Source organism: Nerophis lumbriciformis, linkage group LG03 (assembly GCF_033978685.3).
Source record: "Nerophis lumbriciformis linkage group LG03, RoL_Nlum_v2.1, whole genome shotgun sequence".
Classification (NCBI taxonomy): Eukaryota; Metazoa; Chordata; class Actinopteri; order Syngnathiformes; family Syngnathidae; genus Nerophis; species Nerophis lumbriciformis.
This window is the reverse complement of record NC_084550.2, coordinates 57714866-57737660: the sequence shown is the minus strand read 5'-3', so window position 1 is coordinate 57737660 and position 22795 is coordinate 57714866. Positions and strand designations below refer to the sequence as shown.

At 39.8% G+C, this 22795-nt stretch overlaps 1 protein-coding gene across 1 annotated transcript in view; it reads left to right on the top strand.

The window, feature by feature from the left end:
* Positions 1–8655: 8655 nt before the first annotated feature.
* Positions 8656–22795, top strand: part of LOC133587402 (G-protein coupled receptor 22-like) — a 58916-nt gene continuing 44776 nt past the window's right edge. The window contains exon 1 of the mRNA XM_061939917.2: positions 8656–8907. The gene's annotated coding sequence lies outside the window, so the exon portion shown is untranslated. The remainder of the gene's footprint in view (positions 8908–22795) is intronic.

The following is a 22795-nucleotide window of genomic DNA, read 5'->3' as shown; positions in this document are numbered from 1 at the left end:
TTGTGTAATTGTAAGAATGGACATCCATATGTTTAAATTATGTGTGTGAATGGACAGACGTATGTTTACAGTGTGTATATAAATGGACAGGTGTATGTTTACATTGTGTATGTGTGTAAATATAGATTCATATGTTAACATTATGTGTATGTGAATGGACAAGCAGATGTTTGTTATGTGTATGTGAATAGAGAAACGTATGTCTACATGTGTATTTGTCCGATTGGACAAACAAATGCTAACATGTAAATGGACAAGCAGATGTTTATATTTTGTGTATGTGAATGAACGGAGGTTTGTTTACTTTGTGTATTTGTATGAATAGACACGCAGATGCTTATCTAATGTGTATGTGAATGAAAAGACATTTGTTTACATTGTATATTTGTGTGAATGGACAAGCAGATGCTTACATGATGTGTATGTGAATGGACAGACATGTTAACATTGTGTATTTGTGTGAATAGGCAAGCTGATATTTATGCAATGTGTATGTGAATGAACAGACGTTTGTTAACATTGTGCATTTGTGTGAATGAACAAGCAGCTGTTTACAATATGAGTATGTGAATGGACAAACGTTTGTTTACATTGTGTATTTCTGTGAATGGGCAAGCAGATGTTTAAGTAATGTGTATGTGAAAGGACAGACGTTTGCTTACTATGTCTATTTGTGTTAATGGACAAGCAGACGTTTACAATATCTGTATGTAAATGGCCAAACGTTTGTTAACATTGTGTATTTGTGTGAATGGGCAACCAAATGTTTACATGATGTGTATGTGAATGGACAGACTTTTTTTTCTTTTTTTTTTACATTGTGTATTTGTGTGATAAGCAAGCAGATGTTTACAATATGTGTATGTTACTGGACAAAGGTTTGTTTACATTTTGTATTTGTGTGAATAGACAAGCAGATGCTTACATGATGTGTATTTGAAAGGACAGACATTTGTTTACATTGTGTATTTGTGTGAATGGACAAGCAAATGTTTACAATATATGTATGTGAATGGACAGACATGTGTTTACATTGTGTATTTGTGTGAATGGGCAAGCACATGTTTTCATGATGTGTATGTGAATGGACAGACTTTTTTAAATTTACATTGTGTATTTGTGTGAATGGACAAACATATGTTTACATTATGCGTGTGTGAATGGACAAACGTTTGTTTACATTGTGTATTTGTGTGAATGGGCAAGCAGATGTTTATGTAATGTGTATGGGAATGAACAGACGTTTGTTTACATTGTGTACTTGTGTAAATGGGCAAGCAGATATTTACATTATATGTATGTGGATGGACAGGTATGTTTATATCATATGTATGTGAGGGGACAGACGTTTGTTTAGATTGTGTATTTGTGTGAATGGACAAGCAAATGTTTACATTATGTGAATGGACAAATGTTTGTTTACTTTGTGTGAATGGACAAATGTTTGTTTACATTGTGTATTTGTGTGAATGGGCAAACATATGTTTATGTAATGTGTATGTGAATGAACAGACATTTGTTTACATTGTGTATTTGTGTGTATGGACAAGCATGTGTTTATATGATGTGTATGTGAATGAACAGATTCTTGTTTACATTGTGTATTTGTGTGAATGGACAAGCAGATGTTTACATTATGTGAATGAACAGGCGTTTGTTTACATTGTGTATTTGTGTGAATGGGCAAGCAGATGTTTACATTATATGTATGTGAATGGACAGGCATGTTCATATTTTGTGTATGTGAGTGGACAGACGTTTGTTGGTGCGGTATAGCTTGGTTGGCAGAGTGGCCGTGCCAGCAACTTGAGGGTTCCAGGTTCGATCCCCGCTTCTGCCATCCTAGTCACTGCCGTTGTGTCCTTGGGCAAGACACTTTACCCACCTGCTCCCAGTGCCACCCACACTGGTTTAAATGTGGGTGACTTTGAGTCACTAGAGAAAAGCGCTATATAAATATAATTTACTTCACTTCACTTGTTTACATTGTGTATCTGTGTGAATGGGCAAGAAGATTTTTACATAATTTGTACTGTATGTGAACGAACAGACGTTTGTTTACATCGTGTACTTGTGTGAATGGACAAGCAGATGTTTACAATGTGAATGGACAGGCATGTTGTGAATGGACAGATGTATGTTTACATTGTGTGCGTGCTAATGACAAAAGCACAAAAAAGCCACAGCGTAGACGCCTTTTAAACACTTCTTCCAGGAGGCAGCGCATATATTTGGCATAAAAGTTTCATATTCTCCTTGCACTGATTTATATTCCAAAATGGCAGCGCGCGCCCTTGAAAGCGCCGCGCCGCAGACACATCCTTACGGCTGACCTTATTACTGTCACGGATAGGGAAGACGGGCCGGGTGGAGTGTCCTATTAAAGAGAGCCGGCGCAAATTAAAATGTCACGACGCCTCGCCGTGTCACCCGGCGACTCAGCGACACCTCGCGCTCAAATGGAAGCATTTGGCGATAAGAGGAGCGCTTGATCACATGCCACCTGAGAGGAGGGCAGCAGACAAACAGTGAGGATGTGTGCCAGCGTGGTGCGTGATGCAGAAATGACAGCAGGGCTGAAGTTCGAGGACTGTACTGTACTTTACTGTACTGTACTTAAGTGAGAGCAGCAGAAACAAAAGACAAGAAGATGTGATTAAATGGCGCCCGGCCAATTAAAAGGCCCCATTGGAAACCAGCACACATTGGCCAGCTTAAAGAAGGCAAACAAGGACACAAAGAGACATTTGACTGAAGTGTGTGCCAAAAGACCGGCAGCTGTGTTCACCCTCTCATTAGTGCGCCCTCCTACCGCATGGTGACTTTAATATCGACTTTGCTGACCCGCCGGTCACCTTTTAGAAGCTGTTATTGTACAGGGGGTGAATGATGCAACCTCTTACTGAATCCTGCTTTCCAAACATGTCTGTGTTCGGGGGGGGGGACATGACCATTTAGTGCAGGGGTGTCCAAAGTGCGGCACGGGGGACATTTGCGGTCCGCAGTTAATTTTTTAACGGTCCTCTGCGTATTTTATAAAATGTATTACAAAAAAAACAACACAAAATTTGTAATTAAAGCGCAAACAGGTGTAATGTAACAAGAAAATATTGCAGTATTGACCCTAATAACACTAAGTTGCCATGCAGGCAGTTGTTTAACTGTCATTGCTCAAAAAATGTGCAGCCCTTTGAGACACTTGTGATTTCGGGCTATATGGATAAACTTTGATTGATTGATTGATTGATTGATTGATTGATTGAAAAAATTTAAAAAACATAGAATAGATTGATTCGAAATTGATCTCGAGCCAAAGTTCTTAACTTTTTGGACCTTGGGGCCCAACTTTTGCACCACAGAGGGGCCCGGGGCAAACTCAAATATCAACACTCAATTACCGTATTTTTCGGAGTATAAGTCGCTCCGGAGTATAAGTCGCACCAGCCGAAAATGCATAATAAAGAAGGAAAAAAACATATATAAGTCGCACTGGAGTATAAGTCGCATTTTTGGGGGAAATGTATTTGATAAAAGCCAACACCAAGAATAGACATTTGAAAGGCAATTTAAAATAAATAAAGAATAGTGAACAACAGGCTGAATAAGTATGCGTTATATGAGGCATAAATAACCAACTGAGAACGTGCCTGGTATGTTAACGTAACATATTATGGTAAGAGTCATTCAAATAACTATAACATATAGAACATGCTATACGTTTACCAAACAATCTGTCACTCCTAATCGCTAAATCCAATAAAATCTTATACGTGAATGAGCTAAATAATAATATTTGATATTTTACGATATAGTGTTAATAATTTCACACATAAGTTGCTCCTGAGTATAAGTCGCACCCCCTCCTGCTCCGGCCCGGCTGCACCAAATGATAATATAAATAAATTTAATAAAGTCAAATACAAATAAGGCAACAAGAGAAGTATCCTACACTTCTCTTTTGTAAAGTAAATCTGAACAGCCGATATGGGCATCTACATCAACTATATGATTTGCCTGAGAAGCTGGACAGGACAAAAAAAAATAAAAATAAAATAAAAAATAAAAATAAGTCGCACCCCCGACCAAACTATGAAAAAAAACTGCGACTTATAGTCCAAAAAATACGGCAGTAGTCTTACTCTTTAATCATATTCTATAATTATAATTTACTTACTTTAACATGATAAACCTTGTCAAATGATATGAAAGCATGTGCTCAATCAATCAATAAATCAAAGTTTATTCATACAGCCCTTAATCACAAGCGTCTCAAAGGGCTGCAAAAGCCACAACGACATCCTCGGCTCAGATCCCACATCAGCGCAAGAAAAAACCCAACCCAATGGGCTGCAATGAGAAACCTTGGAGGGGACCGCAGATGTGGGGACCCCTGGCAATGGACGTTGAGTGGATCTAGTTAATAGTGTGAGAGTCAAGTCCATAGTGGGGCCAGCAGGGGATCATCTTGAGTGGACACAGGTCAGCAGCGCAGAGACGTCCCCCGGGTCCCGACTTTGAACAGCTAGCGCGTCATCTGTGGTCACCTAATAACCTCAAGAGACGGCAGATGAACTGGTCTAATAGGGGGGTCTATTTAAAGGCTAGCGTATACAAATGAGTTTTAAGATGGGACTTAAATGCCTAATCACAAAGATTATTATCAAGGCTTAGGTCAGGCTGATTACAAAAATAAATACGAATCAAATATACTGCAAAAGAACTCATAAACATTTGTATATTTTATGTATTTTTAATTTACATACAATTACTGAGCGTTGAAATGCATACATTCTAACTCAGTTAAAAATAAATAATAACATATGTTTGGGGGGGGAAAAAAATGTTAATAAAAATAAAGTGGCATTGAAAATACAGCTTCACCCATTTAGTCATAATTGTTTGTGCTTAAGAAACGTTTTTGTTTGTTTGAGATTATCACTACTGCCATAAGTGGTGGAAAAGTGTATTACAACTGAGTCCCACTGCGGCCCATACACTTCACAGTTGAAACCTTTAATCTGTCATTATTTAAAAAAAAAAAAATGAATCAGCAGCAATGTTGTTATGTTATAATTATCTATTTAGGCTCCAATTACGTCACATCAAATATTCCCTTTTGAAAAATGTTAGGGGCAAAATATTGCACATGTTGTGTTTTTGCTGGAAAAAACAGTTGTCTTTCAAAAAAATAAGGCATAACGCATAAAATAAATTCTAAACTTTATGCCAACAGATAGAGCTGAAGTTAATATATAAATATTTAAGTGTTGAATTTATTGACTTATTTTTACCACTTTAAAGACCGGGATGTTTAAAACTTGCCAAATTTGAGTGGAGCCCTAATGGTTTTGAAAATAAAAAAATATCAAAATGGCCCCCATCTGCTTTGATTTTTTCAGTGTGTGGCCCTCAGTAAAAAAAAGTTTGGACACCCCTGATTTAGTGGAAGTGACAATCAACAGATGTTTACAGTGTGTGTGTGTGTGTGTGTGTGTGTGTGTGTGTGTGTGTGTGTGTGTGTGTGTGTGTGTGTGTGTGTGTGTGTGTGTGTGTGTGTGTGTGCGTGTGTGCGTTCCATGTTGTACATGAAGAAGAATGAATAATATTGTGCTTGCGGGCTCACCAGGGGAGGTCCTGTTCGGTAAATGGGGCGTGAGTGAGAAAAAGGGGACTCCAGAGAAAACTCAGAGGTGTGATTGTGCACTTTTAGCTGAAACCATGAGGGAGTCTGTGTGATGGTGTAAATACGTTTAGGTCTAACATTTACATTCAAGCCAAATTGTTTGACTTTTTTAAATCATATTTGGTAACATGAACAAGTCAAATTCAGATTTTTTTTTTTATTCGATCTTTTTAGTGACAGTTCACATTACAAAAAAGTGTTATTTCCAATGTGAATGCAATCTGACCCACATGCGGACGTGATGTCATGACGTCGCACGTACTGCAGTGTTTACGGAAGTAAACATGTCTTCCACTCAAGTCGGTCTCAGTGCTGGCGCTTTTGTGTCGATTTCAAGGATTTTGTGCAATCAAAGTCTACATTTTCTGAACCAAATTTTGCGCGTAGAAGATTAAGAAGGAAGAGGACAAGTATTTTGACTCTGGCAGTTTTACGCGATATTTTGCTTCAATGTCTGCTTGAAGTCGGAGACAAGAGTGGTGGAACTTTAACGTGAGTTATTAAAAATGTTTATTTATCACCTGTTTTCTGCTGCTTTGTCAACAATTTATTTTGTAACCATCAATTCTGGCGAACAATTATGACGCTAATCGCTTTTTGATGACGTTTCTGGTCGAATAAATGCGATTTGATCGCAGAAGCGTTCACATTGAGGACACATTGCATATGTATCTGATCTATATCTGCATACGAATGAGGCCTGGGTCGGATATGAAGAATTCGGCATGTTGCCAAGTTGAGATGAAAATAACACTTTAGCCTACTTTATTTTGCGTGTTCCCTCATAGTCCGAAACCCTCAGGCTGCCCAGCAGGCACAAGACATTAAAACAACGTTGAGAACTTGTTGAATTAGGTCCTGACGTTGAGCAACTCAAACATAACATTGAAACAACATGCTTTTTGACGATCAATGTTGGGTTCTGACATTGATTTGACCATTGAAATTTTGTCATTTATCAACCGATATTTTACAACACAAATACAACGTTGAAACAACATGCTTTTTGACGACATTTATTTAATGTCAGGTTGTGACGTTGATTTGACCATTGAAATTTGGTCATTATCCAACCAATATTGTACAACACAAATACAACGTTGAAACAACGTGCTTTTTTACGACATTTATTCAATTTTGTGTTCTGACGTTGATTTGACCATTGAATTTTGGTCATTTTCCAACAAATATTCTACAACACAAATACAATATTGAAACAACGTGTTTTTTGACGACATTTATTCAATGCTAGGTTTTGACGTTGATTTGGTCATTGAAATTTGATCTTTTCCCAACCAATATTCTACTTAGAGTGTCCGCCCTGAGATCGGTAGGTTGTGAGTTCAAACCCCGGCCGAGTCATACCAAAGACTATAAAAATGGGAATTGGGGGGTAAACCACCAAAATGATTCCCGAGCGCGGCCACCGCTGCTGCTCACTGCTCCCTTCACCTCCCTGGGGGTGGAACAAGGGGATGGGTCAAATGCAGATGGTAATTTCACCACACCTAGTGTGTGTGTGACTATCAGTGGTACTTTAACTTTAACGCAAATACAACGTTGAAACAACATGCTTTTTTTTACAACATTTATTCAGTTTTTGTTTCTGACGTTCATTTGACCATTGAAATTTGGTCATTTCCCAACCAATATTGTACAACAAAAATACAACGTTGAAACAACATGCCTTTTGACGACATGTATTCAATGTCAGGTTGTGACGTTGATTTGACCATTTAAATTTGGTCATTTCCCAACCAACAACGTGGATCCAACGTTGGACGTCAACGTTGTCTCAATTTACAAATGTATTTATTTATTTACAACTATTTTTGCAACGTTGTTTCAAAGTCAGTTTTAAAAGACATGTATGTATAATCAACGTTGTATCAATGTCTTGTGCCTGCTGGGTGAGAGCTTGACTTAATGTCCAAATAAGTACGTCTACCTCGCTGTGACATCACAACGTAGCCAACTGCAAAACCCCCGTGAACAGAGGCATCCAAAACTGTGTGCAAGCTCAGGGCAAAATACATTGAAACTCATGATTTGAGGCTTTGGCATTATTCAACACAAGTATTCAACATTGTGACAACATTTATTAGTCACGAAAGCGGTACTTTAAGCGATGATAATATTTGTTAAACGTGTGATTCTGCTTCTCCATGCAAGAGATCGAATTCCAGCAGACTTTTCTGTTTGGCGGCTTCTGAGCTCGCAGCGAACAGCTGACATCAGCCCCCTCGCTCGCTGGCCAGGTGTTCGCACCTTGCATGTAGACCCCCATTCACACGTTAATTCACCCTCACCCCCCCCCACGTCTTGCCACTATAAGGACTTGTGTGCACATTGCCAGCATGCTGGGACCTCGGATTTATTGCGTGACCACGGCCACCCTTTAAACGGCGTGGGTGACCTTGGTCCTTGCACGCGGCTCACCGTGACAACCAGCAGAGGAGTGTGTAAGTTGGTGGTCCGTCCTCCCAATTCCCCCTATACAATGGAGAAGGAGGATGCCTTGACCCATGTGTGTTTTTCCATAGATGCAGGCGAAAGCATTCACCCTTTCTTTTAATAAAAGGAACATTATATATAAAAGAAATACAAAATAAAATTTATATATATATATATATATATATATATATACAATTTTTAAAAAGAAACGTTCACCCTTGAGGAATCTCGGGTCGTCCTTGTGAAAAGCATCTCTGCCTCTCTCCTCCCTTATCCCTCATCCCTGTACTCCCGCATCCCTGACTCCTCCCCCTTCCCACAAACACCATCCATCCATCCTCCCTCCCCCCCTCCTTCCCTCCCTCCATCCTCCTGCAGATCAGCGTATCGGAGCGACTGCTTGCTCGGGAGCAGATGCGTTCGGCTGGTCCGCGTGTGGGATGATGCGCTGCAAAGTGGCCAGCGGTGCAGTGGATAAGTGGAGTGCGGAGTGCGGGATTTTTTTTAAACGGTAAAACGACAGGGGTGACACCTGCGTGCTGCAGCGTCCCCGCCCCCCCACCCCACCACCCAACCCCTCTCCACTCCCCCCCAACCCTCCTTTTTGCTATACAATATTTAGAAGAGAAGGCGGGCAAAATATTCCAGTCACGTTTTGGGGGCTGTCAGCCGGCTGTCCTGGGAGGCGCTGGAGTGGAACCCGGTCCAACGGCGGTAGACGAACACCTGCCGTAGGATGTAAACGGAGTTCCCACTCTTCCCGCCGCATGGTAAGTTGACTTCTTACTATAATACCATTTTTTTGCTCTAAAAAGGAAAGCAAACGCAACAAAGATGAGTATTTTCCAAGGAAGGAAATTACATTTGAAGGTAAAAATTAGGAAAATACTTAGTTTTTATGTGAGCAGGGAAGAAAGTCAATGCGACTAAGGATCGTTTCATTAGAATTAAGTGAGTGAGTCTTTTGTTGTTGCTGCTTCAGTCACATGGATGGAACACGCTCGATGTTCTTGCTCATTTTCGGGGCCTCTTACTTCATTGTGGGGAACTGCATTGTTGTCTTTCGCCACAAATTGGTGTCGAATTTCATCAACCCCATTTTGCACGTGTCATTTAATACACATGCAAAAAAAAGTTGACAAAATGTGTGATGGTGTAACACAATACATGTTATACCACTTATACGCTTTTAAGTGACGCCTCGAGAGTGTGTGTGCATGTCAAAAAGCTTCAGATAAATCCAGATTCTGCCAGAGAAACTTGTATCTTATGGTCAGGAGATGGGTGAGGAGGCTCTGCTGATGCTGCGTCCATAAACGCATTGTTGTGTTGTGCGGCAGCGACGAGGCTCTCACCGTTAAAGGCAATCTCAATGCAGAAAGATATGGAAATGAGATTCCTGCAGCCTAGCGGCAATCCCATATTTCCCAAGTCCTCCAAGATGAACGCACGCCCCACAGCGTGGTGTTCGTCGGAGACCCCCCTCCACAATGTGGTGGTGAGACAGAATGGAACGGCCTGACCTCTACAACAGTGGTCCCCAACCTTTTTGTAACTGCGGACCGGTCAACGCTTGAAAATTTGTCACCCGGGGGGCGGGGGGGGGTATGGTATTTTTTTGTTTTTGTCATAAAAAAATACAATCGTGTGCTTACGGACTGTATCCCTGCTGACTGTATTGCTCTATATTGATATATAATGTAGGAACCAGAAATATTAATAACAGAAAGAAACAACCCTTTTGTGCGAATGAGTATGAATGAGTATAAATGTGGGAGGGAGGTTTTTTGGGTTGGTGCACTAATTGTAAGTGTATCTTGTGTTTTTATGTTGATTTAATAAAAAAAGTTTTTTAAATTTCTTGTGCGGCCCGGTACCAATCGATCCACGGACCAGTACCGGGCCGGGGCCCGGTGGTTGGGGACCACTGCTCTACAACACTAAATATGCGCGAATAGCTCTTTGACACTGGCTGATTTGAGAGGAGTCCTTCTTGAGGAGTGGATTGCCACCCTGCAGCGGTGTGTGATTGGGATAATGAAGTGACGCTAGGAGGTTGCGGCATACAAGGGTATGTCTGAAAATTCTCACATATATTGATTGATTGCATTTGTATTGTAAGGGGGATCGTCTGATGTGAGTTCTTGCCACAGGCTAGAAAAATAACCTGCAGTGTTTGCGTTGTTTCGTGCAAGACAAAAGGCGAGTGTTGGCCATCTCACTTAAAAACATTTATTAGTTACAGTTACAAATTACTTCTCCCCAAAATTGACTAAGTTAGTAACTCAGTTACCTCCTTGTAAGAGTAATTAATTACTCAGCAAAAAAACTTCCATTTCGTTATTTTGTACGTTTTTACGTTTGATAACATCTTTAACGTCAAAGATGTTCATATTAACTGATTGAAGAATAAAAACAATATAAACAGTATTTTATTTGATATGCATAGAAATAAAAATGTATGAAAAAGTAAAGTAACAACATTAAATATTGAAAGTACAATTCTCAATACGGTATTCAAAATGTAATTTAATTTAAAAAGACACAAAAGAACACTTGGCTTTTAAGTGGTGCAATTCTCTGCACCTGTATACCAAAATACAACCTGAAAGGACTTTAGATAAAAATGTTAGCAAGCTTTGTTAAAATAAATAACATGCATTCAAATAAAATGTTTAAAACTGTTCAGGTGACATTCTGACAAAAAAAAATTGCATTTGTGTACAAATATTGGAGTCTTTTCTAAAGCTAATTTTAATAATGCAAGCTTTGATTAATCCAAACTCCAAAATGTGATGAATCTGATTTTTTAAAAATGGCTGCATTTGGGCTTGGAGTTGGTTCAGCAGCAGCAACACGTGGCATGTGTTGATGTGAGCTGCGATTCAACTTGCATGAGGCAGACGTGTATAAACCCTTTTTTCCTGGACATAGCGTGCATGTTACATAAACATTCTTGCCTTTAATTTCAGTGAGCGAAAAGTAGTGCCGGTACTTGCAGTTTGAGAACGCCACTTTAGAATTTCCCTGGCTGGGGCTCGTCGGTCAGAGCGCATCATCAACGCATTTACAACGCCGTCATTAACCCTACCCCTTCTCTCTGTAGGCAGCTGATGTGTGGCCGAAACCGGACACCTTTTGCGCTTCATTCAATCAAAATTTAGCAACGAGCCACTTCACAGTCTCAGTAACGACGGGAACAGTAATTAATTACATTACTCCTTACTGATAACAATAACGCCGTTATACTCTAACGCCATTATTGCCAACATTGCTCACTATGCCCCGAGCAGCCGACAGTTCCTGGCCGAAAGAAACCTTGCCCTACTGGATAGGTGAGAAGACTTTGTGGATGCTGCATCCATAATCACCTTGTGTTGCAGGCAGTACAATGTTGTGGGGCGACAATTTCACTACTGGGAAAACAAGGCTCTCACTGTTGAAGGCAATCTCAACACAGAAAGATCCTGTAGCCAGTGACAATCCTGTATGCCCACAGTCCTCAGAGACAAATGTGCGCCCCACGGGGTGGTGCTTATCGGATTCTACTTCCAGAATGTGGTGGTAGAAAGATTGGAGTAGCCTCTACAAAACTGTGAATAGCTTTGGCGTCGGCTGACTCTAGACCGGGGTCAGCAACCCGCGGCTCTCGAGCCGCATGCGGCTCTTTAGTGCCACCCTAGTGGCTCCCTAATGCGTTTCTAAAAAAGGATTGAAAATGGAAAAAGATGGGGGGAAAAACATTGTTTTTGTTTTAGTATGTTTTTTGTTTGAGGACAAACATGACACAAACATTCCCAATTGTTGTAAAGCCCACTGTTGAATATGTGTGTATGCTTCACTGATGAGAGTATTTGGTGAACATCGTTTTGTCCTAGTAATTTCAGCGGTTCTTGAACCCACCATAGTGGGGACTGTGACGCAACAGTTTGTTTACATGTAAAATCTCCCACTCCTTCTTTGTCTCATTTTGTCCACCAAACATTTTATACTGTGTGTGAATGCACAAACATGCGCTTTGTTGATGTTATTGACTTGTTGGAGTGCTAATCAGGCATATTTGGTCACTGCATGACTGCAAGCTAATCAATGCTAACATGCTATTTAGGCTAGCTGTATGTACACATTGCATCGTTGTGCCTCATTTGTAGGTATATTTGAGCTCATTTAATATCCTTTACTTTTATCCTCTTTGTATATAATTTAGTTTTGCATGTCTCATGACACATTATCTGTATGTAATATTGCCTGCATTTCAAATAGTTCTTTGTGTGCCATGTTGTTCCAGCCCACAGCAAACATTACCTAGCTTGCCAAAGATTGTAATACATTTATTAAAAGAAGACAGCCTGCCGTTTCCTTTAAGTTGGACACACACATATATACCTTTGGCCATTAAACGCCAGTAATTTCCAGAAGTTATCTCACCCTCTGAGTAGCCTCTGATTTACTAATGGTTTCTAATGTTGTAAAAATGTGTAGAATAAATATTAAATTTCAACATTTCTGTCAACAAATATTTGCTTCAGCCTGCGAAACAGTCATTTTGATAGTAGGCCATTATAGCTATTATAGACACTTACGTCATGTGTTGCCTTCATTATAAGACTTATAAACGGTTTTTAATTTTTTGCGGCTCCAGACAGATTTTTGTTCTGGGTCTTGGTCCAATATGGCTCTTTCAAAGTTTTGGGTTGCCGACCCCTGCTCTAGACGACTTCTGGTTGAGAAGTGGACTGCCATCCCACAGCAGCGTGTGAGGCGGCGGTGCCAGATCGTTGTTGCGTATGTAATTTTTTTTTCTTGTCTTTATATGTGACAGTTGGCTTTTCCCAAGAGGAACATTTGAATATTAGATGTCACATGATTCCAGAAGCACACCTTCGTCGTGTCACAGTGTCACGGTGTTAAAAAAGGGTTGGCCAAATTGGGGCGCGTGTGCACGGCAACGCCAACATGGCCACCAAGTGCAGAGTTGCATCTCGCCTCATCAGGATGACAGTTTCGCTCGAGGTCCCAATTAGCCACGTACGCACGCAGCCGGTGTCACACGCAGCCGGTGTCACACGCTAATCGATCACTGGAACACAAATCAAGGATCAGTTGTTTGAGTAGTGGGGTATGTCCGTGCATAAGTCTTTACTCGCGAGTACAAGCCTCGATTGAACGTTTTAATGGTCCACGACAAAATGACCCTGCTTTTACAAAGAAAATGAATTGTGCTGTCAGACGATTAACTTTTTTAATCAGATTACTTACACTTTTGAATTGTGATTTATCACAATTAATCACAGTCTTTTACAGTGGAACCTCGATTTACAAACTGAATTGGTTCTTGAACATGGTTCGTAAATCGGAAAGCTGATATAGTAAAGCATAATTCCCCATATGAGACGATGTAAACATGAATAATTGCTTCTCGCCTCGACAAACGTCCCTATTTTAGTTTGTAAAAAATGCACATTTTTAAGACACTATAACATAAATATACTGTAATAAGGCTGTCAAATGATTTTTTTTTAAATCAGATTAATCACATTTTGGAATTTGGATTAATCATGATTAATCATCAAATGATACATTTTTGCTTAAGAAAATAACCCCATATTTGTACACAAATGCAAACTTAATGTCAGAGTGTCATGCTTGAATGCATGTCATGTATTTGCACAAAACCTGCTAAAAGTTTTATCTTAAGTTCGACCAGGCTGTATTTTGGAGTGAAATTTGCCAGAGAGCACACGAGCCGCAGTCTCCTCACTCATTTTTGTATGCATTGATTTCATCACTGACCGTATGGGGGTTAATGTAAAAGAGCTTGTACGGTCAAAACAAACTGCATAATTTTTCTGAGTGTCCCATGAATTAACTCCTTGATTTTGACAGCTTTAATTTATATACATCAAACAAACATAGCAAGGGATTAACTAATCAACAATCGCTTCGTTATCAAAATAACACAACAACAACGGTACGCAGAACTGGCAACGTGAGTGAAGTGTTCCATGCTAGGTTTGCCACTATCCAGGTATGAAGAACCATATTGCATTTTTAAATAGCGGTATAGTTATTGACATTCCTTATTTGATTCACGCAATCTTATTATTTTACTTTCACAGCAACTTTTTTGGCATAGTACCATTTCGGGTTTTTTATATATAACTTACATATTGAAATGATTTTCAAACTTTACAAAACCCCAGGGGCTCCCCTGTGCTCAGGGTTCCTCCAGTACATCATCCCTATTTAACCCTCCACTTCTACATCGCTGACTATATGAATCAGAATCAGATTCTAGTATGACAATCCTTAGTGTAAGATTGTCATTAAGGGTGCACTCGTTAGACAAGAACGGACGGCTGTGTTATTTTGAGTGCACAGTAAATGAATGCAGCTCTACAAGCTGCACACTGACTACTTTACATTGTGTCAGAATGTCATATCTTCCATGAAAGTTTGTTTGTTATAATAATAATAATAGATTTTTTTTGTGAAAACACTTTACATTGAACAAACAACCTCAAAGTGCTACAGTGCATTTAAAAAACAACAACAACGCTAGAACCACAAATAGCTGCCCCCAACGAGTAAAATAAATAGTCAAATAAAATATAAACTAGAATAGCCTAATAGCTAGAACTAGCACACATATATCTAACAAAATGCTTTTTTAAACAGAAGGGTTTTTAAGCCTTTTTTAAAAGCATCCACAGTCTGTGGTGCCCTCAGGTGGTCAGGGAAAGCGTTCCACAGACTGGGAGCGGCGGAGCAGAAAGCCCGGTCTCCCATAGTTCGGAGCTTTGTCCTCGGAGGTTGGAGGAGGTTAGTCTGTCCGGAGTGGAGGTGTCGTGTGGAGGATTTGGGGGTGAGCAGTTCTTTGAGGTAGAGGGGAGGATTTCAATGGAGGTACTGGTGAGTTTTAGTAGGGAGACTTTGTATTCAATTCTGAGTTGAACAGGAAGCCAGTGAAGGCATTTGAGAACCGGTGTAATGTGGTCGTATTTCCGCACTCTCATCAGGATCCTAGCAGCACTATTTTGTATGTACTGCAGCTTCTGGATGTTCTTGCTGGGGATCCTGACAAGAAGTGAGTTGCAGTAGTCGTCGAGCTTGGAGGAGACAAAGGCTTAGATAAAAGGCAATTAAAAAGTTTCCTGTATTGAATATCATTGTGTAACTATGCACCATATTACATGTGATGGTTGTTTATTTCTAATTTGGCTCGGTAAAAAATGAAAAAGAAAGTGAAATATTGTGTTCATGTAGCCTGAAATGATGCCATGGATGACAACAATCTTTCCTTTCTTTTAATTCACTGCCGACCTTTCTCTCAACCTGGCTTTTCTCTGCATAATTAACAAGCTGATTGTGGTTAAAAATAGTCCACGTCAAAGTGAACTTTGTTAGCCAGAGTGGCAACGTAGTGATGTCGAGAGTCGACTGGTGTGTAGTTGCTCCAAAAATTATTATTTTTGTACATTGTCCCGTTAGTTGCCTGCGTTGCCGTGCATGTGGGTCATTGAGAGTTTGCGCCACGAGTATTTATAGAGACGCTTTGATGCTGCTTATGTGAGGGGAAATATTCCACCACGCGTGTCACTCTTCAGCCAGACGCAGCTGTCATATTTGTTTCTTCGTCCTCGCTACCTTTTCTCCCGTCACGGTGCGGAGAGGACGGAAGATTTATGTAGGAGCTGCTCCATTGTCGTCAGAAAACGTTCCCGTCATGTCGACGACGGATTCAATTTGGCAAAGGCGATCTGGAAACACTCCGTTTACGTTGTTGATTATATAAGCTTATAGCTATTATAGCTAGGAGGGTGTCATCATTTGGGTACCAAATTGTTACTTATAAAACATTGCCAAAACTGCACTGCAAAAAGTCAGTGTTCAAAAACAAGAAAAAAAAATACAAAAATGAGGGTTATTTCATTTGAACTAAGCAAAATTATCTGCCAATAGAACAAGAAAATTTGGCTTGTCAAGACTTTCCAAAACAAGTAAAATTAGCTAACTTTAATGAACCCAAAAATACCTTAAAATAAGTATATTCTCACTAATAACAAGTGCACTTTTCTTGGTAGAAAAAAAAAAGAGACCTTTTTTGCTTAATATGTCGAAAAATATTCTTAAATTAAGTAAATGCTAGTGCCATTATCTTGACATAATGATATGACTCTCCTGAAGGAATCAATAAAGTACTATCTATCTATATGTGCTCGGCATTACATTTACTTATACTAAAAACTAATGTATTGTTCTTAATGGAAAGGCAACAAGGCAACCGCTTGTTACTCTCGTGGTCTCCTCGCCACTCAGGCAAATAATATTGTTTAAAAATGCATTTTTCCATCGATAACATGTCATCATCGCGCCAAGTGCGTGCTCTTTCAGTCAATTAGTGCAATATATATACAACCCGGCCCCCGGCCAAAATTTTTTAAATTGTAATTTTGAAGAATTTATCTGAATGTGCATGAACTATTTCTGTAAAAAACAGTTTGAAATGTCACATGTTAAATGTTTAAATATTAACTGTCAGTTTACTGTACGGTGCCAACTGTACTACTATATGAGTACGTATTTTAATTATCAGACACAATTGTGTCAAAGTCATGATTTTCACGGTTTTTGTGTTGTTTTCCTGTGTTTAGGGTTTCTTCTTGGCTAGCGCTTTTATTATTGTTCCATTTCCTGTTTTGGTTATGCAGTGACTTCAATACTGTTCTTCACGTTTCCTGATGATCAGTGATCAGGGAACTCACCTGCCTCTGATCACTAATTAAGAGGATTTATCTGCCAGTGTCGCCTTTCTTGCAACACTGGTTCATTGACCAATGTTCAATGTTCATGGTGGGCCTTTTGGTTTTTGCCTGCCTCGTCCTAGTTAACATAACGCTGCACTTTGCCTACCGTCTCTGCATCCTGAGTTTATGCCAATAGCAATCAAATTGTGAATTTTTGGAAAAAAATGTAGCACTTAGCTGATAATAATAACTCTTCTGTCTATTTGTCATATCTTGTTTTCTTACACTTCTGAGTTTCATTTGCAAGTATGCATTAATTTCAGTTGGATCTTGGTGTGTTGCCGAAGTCAGGAAGTAGTCTTTGCCATTAAGTTGAATGTGCCAGTCTAGTCTTGAGACCTGCGAGATGTTTATACTGTAAATAATGTATTTATGACACACCAGCTATTTGATTGTAATATGCATCCTACTTATAGTTTGGATGACCAAATATGGAGGTGCTGAAATTGCCATGTAAAATCGCTAATGCTATTTATTAGCATGCATATGGCATATCCAATGTATATTAGCATCATGCAGGCGCATTTGGAAAAATGGACCCTTACTTTTGAGCGCTTTCTATAAGGCATGCTTACTTAAATAGAAAGATTTAACATTGCTTTTGATTTATTATTATTTTTTTGAACAATGACAGTTTAAAAAACAGACCAAAGGTCTCGGTGATCCAAAAGGGCCCCTATACATCAATATACAGGTAAAAGCCAGTAAATTAGAATATTTTGAAAAACTTGATTTATTTCAGTAATTGCATTCAAAAGGTGTAACTTGTACATTATATTTATTCATTGCACACAGACTGATGCATTCAAATGTTTATTTCATTTAATTTTGATGATTTGAAGTGGCAACAAATGAAAATCCAAAATTCCGTGTGTCACAAAATTAGAATATTACTTAAGGCTAATACAAAAAAGGGATTTTTAGAAATGTTGGCCAACTGAAAAGTATGAAAATGAAAAATATGAGCATGTACAATACTCAATACTTGGTTGGAGCTCCTTTTGCCTCAATTACTGCGTTAATGCGGCGTGGCATGAAGTCGATGAGTTTCTGGCACTGCTCAGGTGTTATGAGAGCCCAGGTTGCTCTGATAGTGGCCTTCAACTCTTCTGCGTTTTTGGGTCTGGCATTCTGCATCTTCCTTTTCACAATACCCCACAGATTTTCTATGGGGCTAAGGTCAGGGGAGTTGGCGGGCCAATTTAGAACAGAAATACCATGGTCCGTAAACCAGGCACGGGTAGATTTTGCGCTGTGAGCAGGCGCCAAGTCCTGTTGGAACTTGAAATCTCCATCTCCATAGAGCAGGTCAGCAGCAGGAAGCATGAAGTGCTCTAAAACTTGCTGGTAGACTGCTGCGTTGACCCTGGATCTCAGGAAACAGAGTGGACCGACACCAGCAGATGACATGGCACCCCAAACCATCATTGATGGTGGAAACTTTACACTAGACTTCAGGCAACGTGGATCCTGTGCCTCTCCTGTCTTCCTCCAGACTCTGGGACCTCGATTTCCAAAGGAAATGCAAAATTTGCATGGTTGGGTGATGGTTTGGGGTATTTGGAAAAATGGACCCTTACTTTTGAGCGCTTTCTATAAGGCATGCTTACTTAAATAGAAAGATTTAACATTGCTTTTGATTTATTATTATTTTTTTGAACAATGACAGTTTAAAAAACAGACTAAAGGTCTCAGTGATCCAAAAGGGCCCCTATACATCAATATACAGGTAAAAGCCAGTAAATTAGAATATTTTGAAAAACTTGATTTATTTCAGTAATTGCATTCAAAAGGTGTAACTTGTACATTATATTTATTCATTGCACACAGACTGATGCATTCAAATGTTTATTTCATTTAATTTTGATGATTTGAAGTGGCAACAAATGAAAATCCAAAATTCCGTGTGTCACAAAATTAGAATATTACTTAAGGCTAATACAAAAAAGGGATTTTTAGAAATGTTGGCCAACTGAAAAGTATGAAAATGAAAAATATGAGCATGTACAATACTCAATACTTGGTTGGAGCTCCTTTTGCCTCAATTACTGCGTTAATGCGGCGTGGCATGAAGTCGATGAGTTTCTGGCACTGCTCAGGTGTTTTGAGAGCCCAGGTTGCTCTGATAGTGGCCTTCAACTCTTCTGCGTTTTTGGGTCTGGCATTCTGCATCTTCCTTTTCACAATACCCCACAGATTTTCTATGGGGCTAAGGTCAGGGGAGTTGGCGAGCCAATTTAGAACAGAAATACCATGGTCCGTAAACCAGGCACGGGTAGATTTTGCGCTGTGAGCAGGCGCCAAGTCCTGTTGGAACTTGAAATCTCCATCTCCATAGAGCAGGTCAGCAGCAGGAAGCATGAAGTGCTCTAAAACTTGCTGGTAGACGGCTGCGTTGACCCTGGATCTCAGGAAACAGAGTGGACCGACACCAGCAGATGACATGGCACCCCAAACCATCATTGATGGTGGAAACTTTACACTAGACTTCAGGCAACGTGGATCCTGTGCATCTCCTGTCTTCCTCCAGACTCTGGGACCTCGATTTCCAAAGGAAATGCAAAATTTGCATGGTTGGGTGATGGTTTGGGGTGCCATGTCATCTGCTGGTGTCGGTCCACTCTGTTTCCTGAGATCCAGGGTCAACGCTGCCGTCTACCAGCAAGTTTTAGAGCACTTCATGCTTCCTGCTGCTGACCTGCTCTATGGAGATGGAAATTTCAAGTTCCAACAGGACTTGGCGCCTGCACACAGCGCAAAATCTACCCGTGCCTGGTTTACGGACCATGGTATTTCTGTTCTAAATTGGCCCGCCAACTCCCCTGACCTTAGCCCCATAGAAAATCTGTGGGGTATTGTGAAAAGGAAGATGCAGAATGCCAGACCCAAAAACACAGAAGAGTTGAAGGCCACTATCAGAGCAACCTGGGCTCTCATAACACCTGAGCAGTGCCAGAAACTCATCGACTCCATGCCACGCCGCATTAACGCAGTAATTGAGGCAAAAGGAGCTCCAACCAAGTATTGAGTATTGTACATGCTCATATTTTTCATTTTCATACTTTTCAGTTGGCCAACATTTCTAAAAATCCCTTTTTTGTATTAGCCTTAAGTAATATTCTAATTTTGTGACACACGGAATTTTGGATTTTCATTTGTTGCCACTTCAAATCATCAAAATTAAATGAAATAAACATTTGAATGCATCAGTCTGTGTGCAATGAATAAATATAATGTACAAGTTACACCTTTTGAATGCAATTACTGAAATAAATCACGCTTTTCAAAATATTCTAATTTACTGGCTTTTACCTGTATGTGTTAAAAAACTAGCTGCGGGCCGCACTTTGGACATCCCTGACCTAGAGGCAGCCTGCTACGTTTCGTGTTACGGTTGTGTTGGTCGTTACCCCAGGATGCAAAGATGTCGGGCAAAGTACAGGTAAAATATATTTAATAACAAAAATAGTGCAGCAGGGGAGTGAACAAAAAGGCAAAACAGTTACAGGATGCACAAAAGCAAATGAGTATAAAAGGTCTTCTGATTCGTGCACGAGTCTCCTATTAACAAACGGGCCAGGTGCTCAAGCCAAAAGTAAAGTGGTTGGTAAACAAAGGCAGACAGGAAGTAGAACAACAAGTAAAATACTACAAAATACAGGAAAGTAATAATAATAATGTCCAAACTGTCATGTGGGATCAATACATTTTTCAGTGTTGTCTTTTGAGATTTAAAAGCTAATGTTTAACGTGGAATATATCACAACGTCGATGAACAGGGAGTACGAGTCGGATATGTTTGCTTTTTTTTTTTTACTTTTAAAAACACAATCTAGCTGTTCGTTGGCGCGCTAACACCAAAAAGTGCACTTCTCCCCGGCGTAGCCCTGTGAAATTAACAGCACTTTATCAGCTGTTTAGTAACCAGCAAAGCGCTCTGCAGACTGACTGCGCGTGATAATGAGAAGGTGAAACGGGTCTCAGCCTCAGTGGGACAAAAAACAGGTGGATTGTGGTAAAAAAAAAAAACTCAACTACAAATAAAAGACACCTGAAGAGGCAATATATAGAGGAGACAGAGCGATAAATCGGACGAGCACGCTGCGGTGAGCCAGATGAAATTGACTATCAGGAGCAAAGGGAGAGAAGACGCAGCACACGTATGTACACTTGGTGGGTCGAGGAGGTCCGTGTGTAGCACGCAATGGTTCTGACCCGCTTATTCAAGCACTTTTTAAATTCCACTTTTTCATATTACCTGCTTCTACGTAGAACAGAACATTGCAAGGTACATTTTGGAAAATCTGAACTGATTTTCATTCGGGCTGTCAAAGAATATCTTTTTTAATCAGATTAATCACGTTTTAGAATTTGGATTAATCATGATTAATCACAGGTCATTTCTCCCTTGCGTGAGTGATATTTGCTGAAGAAATGACCCCAATATTTGTACACAAATGCAATTTTATTGTCAGAATGTCATCCAGGAACGTTTTTACTTAAATGCCTGTCATATACAGTAAATTCTGGACTACATTTTCTACACTTTCAACACTGCGATTTATAGGACCGAGCAACTAATTCATGGATTTTTCTTCGCTGACGGCCTTGATAAAAATAGGTTTCTAAAAACACTGACAATGTGTTTTATTGGCCCCATTTTTAGGACAGGTGCTGCAGTGTCCTACCATTTAACTGTAGTGCTCGTCTTTTAGCCATCTATTGCGTTTCTACTCGTATGGTTTCTTCATTCATCACTCCAAGCAACATTTGTAAGTTTTGCAGTATAACTAAAATTGTTTATACTTACCAAACCGTCTCATGTTAGATGCCCGTAGTTAAAGTTAAAGTACCACTGATAGTCACACGTACACTAGGTGTGGTGAAATTACCCTCTGCCTTTGACCCATCCCTTGTTCCAGCCCCTGGGAGGTCAGGGGAGCAGTGAGCAGCAGCGGTGGCCGCGCTCGGGAATCATTTTGGTGATTTAACCCCCAATTCCAACCCTAGATGCTGAGTGCCAAGCAGGGAGGTAATGGGTCCCATTTTTATGGTCTTTGGTATGACTCGGCCGGGGTTTGAACTCACGACCTACCGATGTCAGGGCGGACACTAACCACAAGACCATTGTAGGCGTGTTTTCATGCATGTTTGTAGCGTTAGCGTTAGCTAATATACTAACAAGTTTACCAGTGTCATTGTTAGTATTATTAACTTACAATGGCATTCTTTTTGTATTGTTTCAGTTTCGTAAATCCACCAAAACATCACCGTGGAGTTATTGAGTCTGATTGGAGAGCTAGCTTCCACAGCTGGTGGGTCCATGACGATGACTTCTGTTTTGTTTGATCAACCGTTTTACTACCGTGTTACAGGCACCGTTTCGAAACAATTAAGGTATGTGAATAAACATTCACAAAATCTTTGTGTAAATAATATATTTCACGATATCTGCGACTTATAGTCAGGTGCGGCTAATATATGGAAACATATTTTTTGCCCCTAAAATTTAGTGGGAGCGTCTAATATCCCGGTGAACTAGTCCAGAAAATATGGTATCTGCACAATTTGGCAACAGTTTTATCTAAAGTTCTTTTAGTCTGTTTGGAGTAAAATTTGCCAGAAAGTACACCAGTTTGAGTCTCCTCACTCATTTTAGTACTGAAAAATGCATTGATTTGATCACTGACCGTATAGCGGTTAAGTTAAAAGAGCTTGTACGGTCAAAATAAATTCCGTGATTCATCTAAGTGTACACTTGATTAATGCCATAATTGTTTGTGATTAATCACATAAGTTAATTAGATCATAGTGACAGCCCTAATTTTCATCAAAGTGTATAAAAGGCAAA